This window comes from Nerophis lumbriciformis, linkage group LG31 (assembly GCF_033978685.3).
Source record: "Nerophis lumbriciformis linkage group LG31, RoL_Nlum_v2.1, whole genome shotgun sequence".
In the NCBI taxonomy this organism is placed as follows: Eukaryota; Metazoa; Chordata; class Actinopteri; order Syngnathiformes; family Syngnathidae; genus Nerophis; species Nerophis lumbriciformis.
In genome coordinates this window covers 30,506,189-30,519,800 of record NC_084578.2, presented here as the reverse complement: position 1 = coordinate 30,519,800, position 13,612 = coordinate 30,506,189, and positions in this window count along the sequence as shown.

Sequence of the window (13,612 nt, the reverse complement as noted above, 5' to 3'; positions counted from 1 at the left end):
CAGGGAAGAATGCTGGTATGAGCTTTTAAACATAACCCGTTAACTGCTGCCAATCAAATGGTGAATAAGATACTCTTTAGGGTTCATATGTTTGTAAATCTGACTGTGATGAAGTCAGTGCCTCACCAGTCATCAACCTCACCGCACGTCACTGCTACATACAACACACAAACAATGTGGTCTACATACAACACACAAACAATGTGGTCTACATACAACACTCAAACAATGTGGTCTACATACAACACTCAAACAATGTGGTCTACATACAACACACAAAGGGCCAATTTATTTCAGGCCAGAACAAATTTATTTCAGGCCAGAACAAATTGACAAAACTATTTTAAATAGCTGCAACATAATGGCACTTTAACTTTAACTTTAAGTAGATAGGATCTTTGATCCTAGACACAACTTACATTTAACTAAAATGTTATTTTCTTTGTGCTCGACCAAAAGAAAAGTAGTGAGAATGTTAAGACACTCGACTTCTGGCTTCACCATGATGTCATGTTAGTTGTCATGAGAGTAGCGTATGTGTGTGTGTGTGTGTGTGTGTGTGGCCCTTTAAGATATGACAGCATGTGAGGTGAGTGACGTCAGTGAGTGAGAAGTGAGGGAGCGGCGACAGTGAGTACGTGCAGGTGCTCTAGCTTGGTGGATGGCTGCGTCCAATAAAGTCACAAAGTTGCAACAAACCGCCGGCTCGTCATTCACCCTCAGCTGTAAAGACCCACTTCCGGGTAAAGTGGAAGGTTGTTAGCCCCGAAGTACATAGACCCTGGAGGAACGTCTCCCCTGCGCCCCTCAACTACGGTCTGGGAGCCCCCACCCATACAAAGCACGCCTCTTCTTTTCCACCGCAGCGCTGCAATAAAACACACTCAGATCTTCTGTTTCTAGCCGATACTACATAAAAAATAACGTAAAATAACGCAGTAACGCATCATGTAGTAACGGTAACTGAGTTACTGAATATAAAAAATAACGCGTTAGATTACTAGTTACCGCCGAAACTAACAGCGTTACAGTAACGCGTTACAAAGTAACGCGTTAGTCCCAACACTGCTGATTAGACAGCATGACTATTGCACTGGTTTGGTTGCAATAAAATGTGCAGTTTTAGGGTAATGAGGGGATCAACACATCACTTTGTCATAGCCAGGATTCAAATGGATATTCCAGAAAGCAAGTAAAAAAATTTGAGTATGTGCACTTTTTTTAGAATGTCGCTATCAATAAAACAAACACTTAGGGTCAGATTTACTAAAGGTTTGCGTGTACTAAAATAGGTGCAAAGCTTATCTATTAAACGCGTGCAAAGTGGATTGTGTCTGTTAAGTGAGCAGAATAAGGCGTACAACTAATTTGCGTCTGTCTTCATTAATATATATTTGCTGATCATCATAACGCCCACAATATTGGGGAGCGGAGACGATGAAAATATATTATACAGCACGTGCAATGTGATTTATCAACACTCATCACCGTTTTGGCAGCACTATTTTGCGTTCTATTTACTACGTCTGAAATCTACGTGCAAACTGACAGTTCTACACACGGCTGTGAGAAAGGACCAGCGAATTATTTGTCCAATATTTGGACTAGTGTTGTAACGATACCAATAATTTGGCACCGGTACTAAAATTATTTCAGTACTTTTCTAAATAAAGGGGACCACAAAAAAATTGCATTATTGGCTTTATTTAAACAAAAAATCTTAGGGTACATTAAACATATGTTTCTACTATAAAAATGGGACCCATTACCTCCCTGCTTGGCACTCAGCATCAAGGGTTGGACTTGGGGGTTAAATCACCAAAAATTATTCCCGGGCGCGGCCACCGCTGCTGCTCACTGCTCCCCTCACCTCCCAGGAGGTGATCAAGGGTGATGGGTCAAATGCAGAGAATAATTTCGCCACACCTAGAGTGTGTGTGACAATCATTGGTACTTTAACTTTAACTTTTTATTGCAGTTAAGTCCTTAAATAAAATAGTGAACATACAAGACAAGTTGTCTTTTAAGTAAACAAACAAAGGCTCCTAATTAGTCTGCTGACGTATGCAGTAACATATTGTATCATTTATCATTCTATTATTTTGTCTACATCATTAAGGACAAGTGGTAGAAAATGTATTATTAATCTACTTGTTCATTTACTGTTTATATCTTGCTTACTTTCTCTTTTAACATGTTCTATCTACACTTCTGTTAAAATGTAATAATCACTTATTCTTCTGTTGTTTGATACTTTACATGAGTTTTGGATGATACCACAAATTTGGGTATCAATCCGATACCAAGTAGTTCCAGGATCATACATTAAATAAATAAATGACATTGGTCATATTCAAAGTCCTGATGTGTCCAGGGACATATTTCCTGAGTTTATAAACATGATATACATTTTTAAAAAACGAAAGAAAATGTTGTGATGCCAGAAAATATCGACTAATCATAGTAGTATCGACTAGATACGTGCCTGTACTTGATATCATTACAGTGGATGTTAGGTGTAGATCCACCAATGGCGTTTGTTTACATTTTGATGCCGGTGAGCTACGTTGTGTAGTAAAACATGTTTAACTATTCCTCGTCCTGCAGGGATGATACTTGTAAGAAACGTACTTTATTTGTCGCCATGGAGGCGAGGATTAGTGATTTAGAAGTAGCTAAAACACTGCCGACGGCAGATGGACGTTAGCTGCTAGCGAGCTAGCCATGTCTTAAAGCACCTCTTCCTAAGGGCGTTTCAGTGTTATAACTTCACCTTTATCGTTAGTTTTTAAGCCAAAATGCGTCTGTTCTCCCTTTTCTGTCTACACACTGTGCCGGTTTGTAAGTACTCTGTGATTGTGTGCCGCCGAACATGCTCGTCTGCTCGTAAACTAGCAATGTCACAAAGTGACTTTGACGCGGGACCGCTACGTTTCAGAAACGGTATCGTACAGAAAATAATTCATTAGTATGGCGGTACTATACTAACACCGGTATACCGTACAACACTCATTTGGACTGTTATAAATAAATACATGTTAAGACATATCTTCTATTCAGCAACATTGTTTTCTAATTTTATAGCTGCTGGATGACTTGAGGGTCTGATTAAAACAAATTCAAATGACTCGTTTTTGTGTCTGCTGGTGTTCTTTTTTAATGACGTTAATTTTTTCCATAGATAAGATTATTAACATATTTCCTATGTGAAAATAACTTATTGCGATATGTATTTTCTTGCCTAATGTTTCTAAAATTCACAGTCAGCTCCCAAGAGCGCACTGGGAAAAAAAGTTTCCATTGTAGATGCATCCCACAAGAGACAGGACTGCTGGATTCTGAAATGCCCATAAAAGTGGAACATGTCTGCAGCTTGTTTGAAAACACAGCAAAATGCGCATGATAAAATGAATGTGCAGTAAATGATCAAGTGTCCCCGTGGTGCTCCCCTTTCCTCTCCCTTCTCTCTCCTGCTTGCTTCTTTGTCTTAACTTTCTTGTTGTCTCTTTTTGCACTGCTTTCCAAATCTAAACATTGGAACTATTTAACTGGCCTCAACGAAATTGACAAGATCTTGGGTTTGGGAGAACCTGCTTGTCGTGACAGAGTGGTTGTTGCTGGACACACGATGGACTCTTGGGAGAAGAAGGAGTGCCGCGTGCCTGGCGACCCTTTTCTGTCGAGGACGTGAAGATATCCACCTATTCGGAATTATGACAACAGGACATCTGCTGATTGGAATAAGCGTTGCTCTGCTTTGTCGACAAATTGGAAGTTGCTGACGTCTTCAAAGTCGCCCAAAGCTGCCACAAATGATTGGAGGATGCGGGAAGAACTGTGGACACTTGTGATTTGGATAACATCGGGCTGTCTGCCCTGCAGGATGAATTTTGAGTACTAGTCATAGACAATTTAGAGTGGAAAGCAAATTTTGTGATTTCTTAGTTTTGTATTTTTGATACATTTGCCAAAAAAAAAAAACTTTTTACATTGTCATTATGGGGTATTGTTTGTAGAATTTTGAGGACAAAAAGATAATTTCTTTTATTTTGGAATTAGGCTGTAACATAACAAAATGTGGATAAAGTGAAGCGCCGTGAAAACTTTCTGGATGCACTGAATTTGCAGTGGACCATCAATGCATTTACGCATTTTTCAGCATTTGAACAATGTTTTCATTCAAAATGAAATAATGCAGGTGGTTAAGATGCTAGATGTTTGTAAGGAGTCTTATTCCTTCTACTGTGTAAACACTTTGAGTGTGAACAGTTTCTTAAACTGGATCATAATAGTACTTTGTTTGATATCTTTGCTTATTACATTCCATAAATTATTTCTGCATACTGAAATAAGGTCGTAAGTGTTGCATGTGCATACACATGTTTTAAGTTACATTTTTCTCTAAGGTTATATTTCTCTTTTGTTGAGAAGAATTGCTGTTCATTATTGGGTTGTTGTGTTTAGACTGAGGGGAGGTGACGGCAAACAGACACCAGGGGGAAGTATGTACAATTATTTATTATTTATATATATTGTATATTCAATATACAGGTAAAAGCCAGTAAATTAGAATATTTTGAAAAACTTGATTTATTTCAGTAATTGCATTCAAAAGGTGTAACTTGTACATTATATTTATTCATTGCACACAGACTGATGCATTCAAATGTTTATTTCATTTAATTTTGATGATTTGAAGTGGCAACAAATGAAAATCCAAAATTCCGTGTGTCACAAAATTAGAATATTACTTAAGGCTAATACAAAAAAGGGATTTTTAGAAATGTTGGCCAACTGAAAAGTATGAAAATGAAAAATATGAGCATGTACAATACTCAATACTTGGTTGGAGCTCCTTTTGCCTCAATTACTGCGTTAATGCGGCGTGGCATGGAGTCGATGAGTTTCTGGCACTGCTCAGGTGTTATGAGAGCCCAGGTTGCTCTGATAGTGGCCTTCAACTCTTCTGCGTTTTTGGGTCTGGCATTCTGCATCTTCCTTTTCACAATACCCCACAGATTTTCTATGGGGCTAAGGTCAGGGGAGTTGGCGGGCCAATTTAGAACAGAAATACCATGGTCCGTAAACCAGGCACGGGTAGATTTTGCGCTGTGTGCAGGCGCCAAGTCCTGTTGGAACTTGAAATCTCCATCTCCATAGAGCAGGTCAGCAGCAGGAAGCATGAAGTGCTCTAAAACTTGCTGGTAGACGGCTGCGTTGACCCTGGATCTCAGGAAACAGAGTGGACCGACACCAGCAGATGACATGGCACCCCAAACCATCACTGATGGTGGAAACTTTACACTAGACTTCAGGCAACGTAGATCCTGTGCCTCTCCTGTCTTCCTCCAGACTCTGGGACCTCGATTTCCAAAGGAAATGCAAAATTTGCATGGTTGGGTGATGGTTTGGGGTGCCATGTCATCTGCTGGTGTCGGTCCACTCTGTTTCCTGAGATCCAGGGTCAACGCAGCCGTCTACCAGCAAGTTTTAGAGCACTTCATGCTTCCTGCTGCTGACCTGCTCTATGGAGATGGAGATTTCAAGTTCCAACAGGACTTGGCGCCTGCACACAGCGCAAAATCTACCCGTGCCTGGTTTACGGACCATGGTATTTCTGTTCTAAATTGGCCCGCCAACTCCCCTGACCTTAGCCCCATAGAAAATCTGTGGGGTATTGTGAAAAGGAAGATGCAGAATGCCAGACCCAAAAACGCAGAAGAGTTGAAGGCCACTATCAGAGCAACCTGGGCTCTCATAACACCTGAGCAGTGCCAGAAACTCATCGACTCCATGCCACGCCGCATTAACGCAGTAATTGAGGCAAAAGGAGCTCCAACCAAGTATTGAGTATTGTACATGCTCATATTTTTCATTTTCATACTTTTCAGTTGGCCAACATTTCTAAAAATCCCTTTTTTGTATTAGCCTTAAGTAATATTCTAATTTTGTGACACACGGAATTTTGGATTTTCATTTGTTGCCACTTCAAATCATCAAAATTAAATGAAATAAACATTTGAATGCATCAGTCTGTGTGCAATGAATAAATATAATGTACAAGTTACACCTTTTGAATGCAATTACTGAAATAAATCAAGTTTTTCAAAATATTCTAATTTACTGGCTTTTACCTGTATATAATAATAACAAACAATACTAATATAAACTAAACTAATGAAATGGAGTGTGTGACAAAACTCTAGAGTGAGTGGTGTTAGACTATGTGTGTAGTTAGCTGTTGTGTATTACCGTTCTGTTGGATGAGGGAGCAGACAAGTCCAAAGAGGGCAAGGCAAAAGGGGTCCAAGAGGCAGGCAGATGATCCGGGGCGAGAGAGAGGCGTCGGAATCCAGGGGCGAGCAAGAGGTCGAGGAACGAAGGAAGCAGTCAGAGTCCAGAGGGAGATCCAGGGAAAAGTGAAACGCACAGCTCACTTTCCAGGTGACAAAGGGTACTGCGGGGACACGGGAGAAGACAAGGGACAAATCAAGGCACGGAGAGGAAACACAAATAGAGCATAAAGCTTGTTGCTTACGGTACACCATGAGAAAAACTAAGTTCCCGCCCCGATCCTTGGGTCCACTGGTCCTTTATTGAGCCTGCCCTCATCAGACCCAGGAGTGTAGATTGCCGGTGAGTGAATGCAGCTGGTGGCTGCTGCAGGGCGGGGACGTGCGCGGCGCGTCCCTGGATGTGCGCACCCGTGGGCGTGTCCCGAGGTGTGCACAGACGGATGAGCGGAGTTGGCAGGAGCCTGAGCCGTAACATGGGTAGCAGGTTATAGTTTGATTTGTGCATCATTTTGTTTGCAAATGCACCAAATCATTGAATGTCAATATTTTTGATTCAACAAATAAAGGGTTTGAATGTTCTCTGCATACTTGCCAACCCCCCCGGATTTTCCGAGAGACTCCCGAAATTCAGCGCCTCTCCCAAAAACCTCCCGGGACAAATTTTCTCCCGAAAATATCCCAAAATTCAGGCGGAGCTGGAAGCCAGGCCCCCTCCAGCTCCATGCGGACCCGAGTGACGTGTCAACAGCCTGTATTCACGTCCGCTTTCCCGCAATATAAACAGCATGCCTGCCCAAACACGTTATAACTGTAGAATGACCGAGGGCGAGTTCTTGGTTTCTTATGTGGGTTTATTGTTAGGTAGTTTCATTAACGTCCTACCAGCGCGGTAACAACACACAACAACAGCAGTCACGTTTTATTCTACCGTAAAGCAGTTTGTCTGCCGTAAACAGCAATGTTGTTGTAATATATTGAGTTGGAGGCAATAATCAGGCGAGGTGATGAAGTACGTCTCTTTACTGTAGACTTCAGAACAGACTCACACACTTGACGTCAGGTGCGCAACACCACGTAAATCGTTGGCCAACCAAAAAGTAACCCCAGTACGCTATAGCCAACATTCACCAGGAGATGGCAACAGACAAACATAGATCACTCTATTACATTCCTCCCCTTTTAGAAATGTAGAAGTTACTCAAAATAAATAAACAACCCAACCAAAAAATGCAGCAGCTCAAATAAAACACTGTGCTTAAGCCACATTCTTTTTTTTTTTTTTAGTACTGAACTCTTGACCCTCATTTGTAAACAATAACATGCTTATTATACAAACAGTATTTGTACACCTTTAACAAAGATATTTATACTGTCTTCAGAGATTCAGTTTTTTTGGTGGTACTCGAAATCTTTCTGGGTACCTGCGAAAGGGTGCTCAGCATGGTTAGAAAAACAGTGACAGAGAATAGAACAAGGATGGACAATTCAACCCTTAACTCAACAATGAGTAGATGAGTGTTATGTGTGTGTATATGTGTAAATAAATGAACACTGAAATTCAAGTATTTATTTTATTTATTTATATATATATTATGTATATATATATATATATATATATATATATATATATATATATATATATATATATATATATATATATGTATATATAATAAAACAAATATATATATAGCTAGAATTCACTGAAAGTCAAGTATTTTTTTATATATATATATGAAATACTTGACTTGGTGAATTCTAGCTGTAAATATACTCCTCCCCTCTTAGCCACGCCCCCAACCACGCCCCCGCCCCGCCCCGACCACGCCCCCACCTCCCGAAATCGGAGGTCTCAAGGTTGGCAAGTATGAGTTCTCTATATTCAGTAGTATGTATTACTCTAACAGACCTTATTTTGTAACATGGATTTAGTGAATGAGGAGTACTTTTGTAGGTATTTACCCATATTTCTATACAATAACTTAAATATAGTATCACTAAAGAACAGTAGAAAATATGGAGTGATTTTTGGTGCAGATTATCCATCCATCCATCCATCTTCTTCCGCTTATCCGAGGTCAGGTCACGGGGGCAGCAGCCTAAGCAGGGAAGCCCAGACTTCCCTCTCCCCAGCCACTTCATCCAGCTCCTCCCGGGGGATCCCGAGGCGTTCCCAGGCCAGCCGGGAGACATAGTCTTCCCAACGTGTCCTGGGTCTTCCCCGTGGCCTCCTACCGGTCGGACGTGCCCTAAACACCTCCCGAGGGAGGCGATCGGGTGGCATCCTGACCAAATGCCCGAACCACCTCATCTGGCTCCTCTCAATGTGGAGGAGCAGCGGCTTTACTTTGAGCTCCCCCCGGATGACAGAGCTTCTCACCCTATCTCTAAGGGAGAGCCCTGCCACCCGGCGGAGGAAACTCATTTCGGCCGCTTGTACCCGTGATCTTGTCCTTTCGGTCATAACCCAAAGCTCATGACCATAGGTGAGGATGGGAACGTAGATCGACCGGTAAATTGAGAGCTTTGCCTTCCGGCTCAGCTCCTTCTTCACCACAACGGATCGATACAGCGTCCGCATTACTGAAGATGCCGCACCGATCCGCCTGTCGATCTCACGATCCACTCTTCCCTCACTCGTGAACAAGACTCCGAGGTACTTGAACTCCTCCACTTGGGGCAGGGTCTCCTCCCCAACCCGGAGATGGCACTCCACCCTTTTCCGGGCAAGAACCATGGACTCGGACTTGGAGGTGCTGATTCTCATCCCAGTCGCTTCACACTCGGCTGCGAACCGATCCAGCGAGAGCTGAAGATCCTGGCCAGATGAAGCCATCAGGACCACATCATCTGCAAAAAGCAGAGACCTAATCCTGCAGCCACCAAACCGGATCCCCTCAACGCCTTGACTGCGCCTAGAAATTCTGTCCATAAAAGTTATGAACAGAATCGGTGACAAAGGGCAGCCTTGGCGGAGTCCAACCCTCACTGGAAACGTGTCCGACTTACTGCCGGCAATGCGGACCAAGCTCTGACACTGATCATACAGGGAGCGGACCGCCAAAATCAGACAGTCCGATACCCCATACTCTCTGAGCACTCCCCACAGGACCTCCCGAGAGACACGGTCGAATGCCTTCTCCAAGTCCACAAAGCACATGTAGACTGGTTGGGCAAACTCCCATGCACCCTCAAGGACCCTGCCGAGAGTATAGAGCTGGTCCACAGTTACACGACCAGGACGAAAACCACACTGTTCCTCCTGAATCCGAGGTTCGACTATCCGGCGTAGCCTCCTCTCCAGTACACCTGAATAGACCTTACCGGGAAGGCTGAGGAGTGTGATCCCACAATAGTTAGAACACACCCTCCGGTTCCCCTTCTTAAAGAGAGGAACCACCACCCCGGTCTGCCAATCCAGAGGTACCGCCCCCGATGTCCATGCGATGCTGCAGAGCCTTGTCAACCAAGACAGCCCCACAGCATCAAGAGCCTTAAGGAACTCCGGGCGGATCTCATCCACCCCCGGGGCCTTGCCACCGAGGAGCTTTTTAACTACCTCAGCAACCTCAGCCCCAGAAATAGAAGAGTCCACCACAGATTCCTCAGGCACTGCTTCCTCATAGGAAGACGTGTTGGTGGGATTGAGGAGGTCTTCGAAGTATTCTTTCCACCGATCCACAACATCCGCAGTCGAGGTCAGCAGAACACCATCCTCACCATACACGGTGTTGATAGTGCACTGCTTCCCCTTCCTGAGGCGGCGAAAGGTGGTCCAGAATCGCTTCGAAGCCGTCCGGAAGTCGTTTTCCATGGCTTCCCCGAACTCCTCCCATGTCCGAGTTTTTGCCTCCGCAACCGCTGAAGCCGCACACCGCTTGGCCTGTCGGTACCTGTCCGCTGCCTCAGGAGTCCTATGAGCCAAAAGAACTCGATAGGACTCCTTCTTCAGCTTGACGGCATCCCTCACCGCCGGTGTCCACCAACGGGTTCTAGGATTACCGCCACGACAGGCACCAACTACCTTGCGGCCACAGCTCCAATCAGCTGCCTCGACAATAGAGGCGCGGAACATGGTCCACTCGGACTCAATGTCCAGCACCTCCCTCGTGACATGTTCAAAGTTCTTCCGGAGGTGGGAATTGAAACTCTCTCTGACAGGAGACTCTGCCAGACGTTCCCAGCAAACCCTCACAATGCGTTTGGGCCTGCCGGGTCTGTCCGGCATCCTCCCCCACCATCGCAGCCAACTCACCACCAGGTGGTGATCAGTAGAAAGCTCCGCCCCTCTCTTCACCCGAGTGTCCAAAACATGAGGCCGCAAATCCGATGACACAACTACAAAGTCGATCATGGAACTGCGGCCTAGGGTGTCCTGGTGCCAAGTGCATATATGGACACCCTTATGTTTGAACATAGTGTTCATTATGGACAATCTGTGACGGGCACAAAAGTCCAATAACAAAACACCACTCGGGTTCAGATCCTGGCGGCCATTCTTCCCAATCACGCCTCTCCAGGTTTCACTGTCGCTGCTAACATGAGCATTGAAGTCCCCCAGTAGAACGAGGGAATCACCCGGGGGAGCACTCTCAAGTACTCCCTCGAACGAATCCAAAAAGGGTGGGTACTCTGAGCTGCCGTTTGGCGCGTAAGCACAAACCACAGTCAGGACCCGTCCCCCCACCCGAAGGCGGAGGGAAGCTACCCTCTCGTCCACCGGGTTGAACTCCAACATGCAGGTTCTGAGCCGGGGGGCAACAAGAATTGCCACCCCAGCCCGTCGCCTCTCACTGCTGGCAACGCCAGAGTGGAAGAGAGTCCAGCCCCTCTCGAGAGAACTGGTTCCAGAGCCCTTGCTGTGCGTCGAAGTGAGTCCGACTATATCTAGCCGGAACTTCTCGACCTCGCGCACTAGCTCAGGCTCCTTTCCCCCCAGCGAGGTGACGTTCCACGTCCCAAGAGCTAGCTTCTGCAGCCGAGGATCGGACCGCCAAGTGCCCTGCCCTCGGCTGCCGCCCAGCTCACACTGCACCCGACCTCTATGGCCCCTGCTATGGGTGGTGAGCCCATTGGAGGGGGGACCCACGTTGCCTCTTCGGGCTGTGCCCGGCCGGGCCCCATGTGGACAGGCCCGGCCACCAGGCGCTCGCCATCGTGCCCCGCCTCCGGGCCTGGCTCCAGAGGGGGCCCCGGTGACCTGCGTCCGGGCGAGGGAAATCTGGGTCCTTTATTTGTATTCGTCATGGAGGTCTTCGAGCTGCTCTTTGTCTGATCCCTCACCTAGGACCAGTTTGTCTTGGGAGACCCTACCAGGGGGCATAAAGCCCCCGGACAACATAGCTCCTAGGATCATTGGGACACGCAAACTCCTCTACCACGGTAAGGTGGCAGCTCAGAGAGGAGTGCAGATTATATTTTGTTTTATTCATTATTAAATGATTTCTTGACACCTTCTATTGTATATTTTTATATGGGATTAATAAAGAATTGTTAGCTTTGACAGTCCTAATTCTAATAAATGTATATACCCTTATTTCATTACTGTATATCGTATTTTTTCGGACCATGAGGCGCACCAGATTATAAAGCGCACTGTTAAAGTGGGTCTTTTCAGGTCTATTTTCCTACAAAAGGTGCACCGAATTATAAGGCGCATTAAAGAAGTCATTATAGGATTTTTTTTTCTACATTTAAAACACTTCTTTGTGGTCTACATAACATGTAATGGTGGTGCTTTGGTCAAAATGTTGCATAGATTATATTTTACAGACCATCTTCAAGCTGCTTTATGAACTGTAAACTACTTTGTATTAGAAACGGCAACAGCAAAGGATGAATCACCCACAAAAAGAGGATATAAGTTAAAATTAAACTTTTGGGACTTTGCAGATCCCAAATACACATCAGCAGGTACCAATAGGTAAGAAAAGTTGGTTCTGCATAATATTGCGAAACTAAACGCCAGATAATATGTCTCTTAATAGGTGCTGTGGGTGGGGGGGCGTGACCTGCGGACCTGCAGCGAAGCGGGGTGTGCCAGGACCGGCTTCAAGATCAGTGACAGGTGCGTAGATGACACAGCTGTGAGTGTTTGTCTGATCACCTGTCGCTCTGTTAAAGGCAGCAGTCGGGAAGGAGAGGGGAGAGTTGTTGTTGATGATGGAGAGAAAGGACAAGCACGAGCGTGAGCGAGAAAGACTGTGACATGGCTGAAAAGCAAAAAAAGGACAATTTATTGAAAAATAAAACATTGTTCGAAACCCTGAACGCAGCTGTCATGTCCGTGGTTGGTGGTCCGACGAACCCGGAGGAGCAAGACCTCCATAGGTGCCATTTTGGGGTCCTTATACACACACCATAATAACCATATGTTAAACAGTGACGTGCAGTCAGGGGAGGCAGGTGAGGCGGGGCCTCACGTGCCATCATGGAAAGAAAAAAAATTTAAAAAGAAAAAAAAAGAATTAAATTGTTATATGTATCCAGTGATTATACTATAAAGTTATTTTCCATTTAACTTCACCATTTTTAGATTATTTTTATTCAAAATCGCTCAATTTTCACATTTGCCGTTCAAATACTGAGAAGAGACTTGCGGTGATCAGCAGCCAGTTGAGCCTCACCATGGATTGCGCAATGACTCGGCTAACTGCTGGCCTGCTGTGCAGTGAGACCGTATTGCTATATGAATTATATTATACATTCCCATAGTTTAGTTAGCTGAGGTATATAATGTACAGTGTATTTTGTCAACAACTGTATGTATGTAACGTATTTCTTGTGCTGAGCAATCATAAAACGGCTGCGAAGACGCACTGGCTGAGGCTCGCAGTAATCCCGCCTCATGGTGGTAGAGGGCGCTAGTGATCCCATGGATCATTTTTGCGACTACTCGGCTGCAGAAGAAGTGACAACAAGCAGCAACAGATAGCGATCGTTTATTTTTTCCTCTCCCCTGGACTTTTAACATGGAGGATTACATATCTAAAATAAAACAGTTTTCTAAACTGGACTTTCAATCAAAGCAGGAGGTAATAATTAAAGGAAGATCCCCATCGAGACAGAGATACTTTTAAAACTGAAGAAAGATAAGGAAGACTTCTATAAACAAGTTATCGATGCTTTTGTTCAGAAGGAGCGGCGCATGGACTTCATTTATAAGTAAAGGTAAGACCATAATAACGTTTTTTTTTATTAAATGTGCTTTTTCAGTGTGCTACAGTTTGTATGTGTAAAGTTAAAGTTAAGTTAAAGTACCAATGATTGTCACATACACACTAGGTGTGGTGAAATGTGTCCTCTGCATTTGACCCATC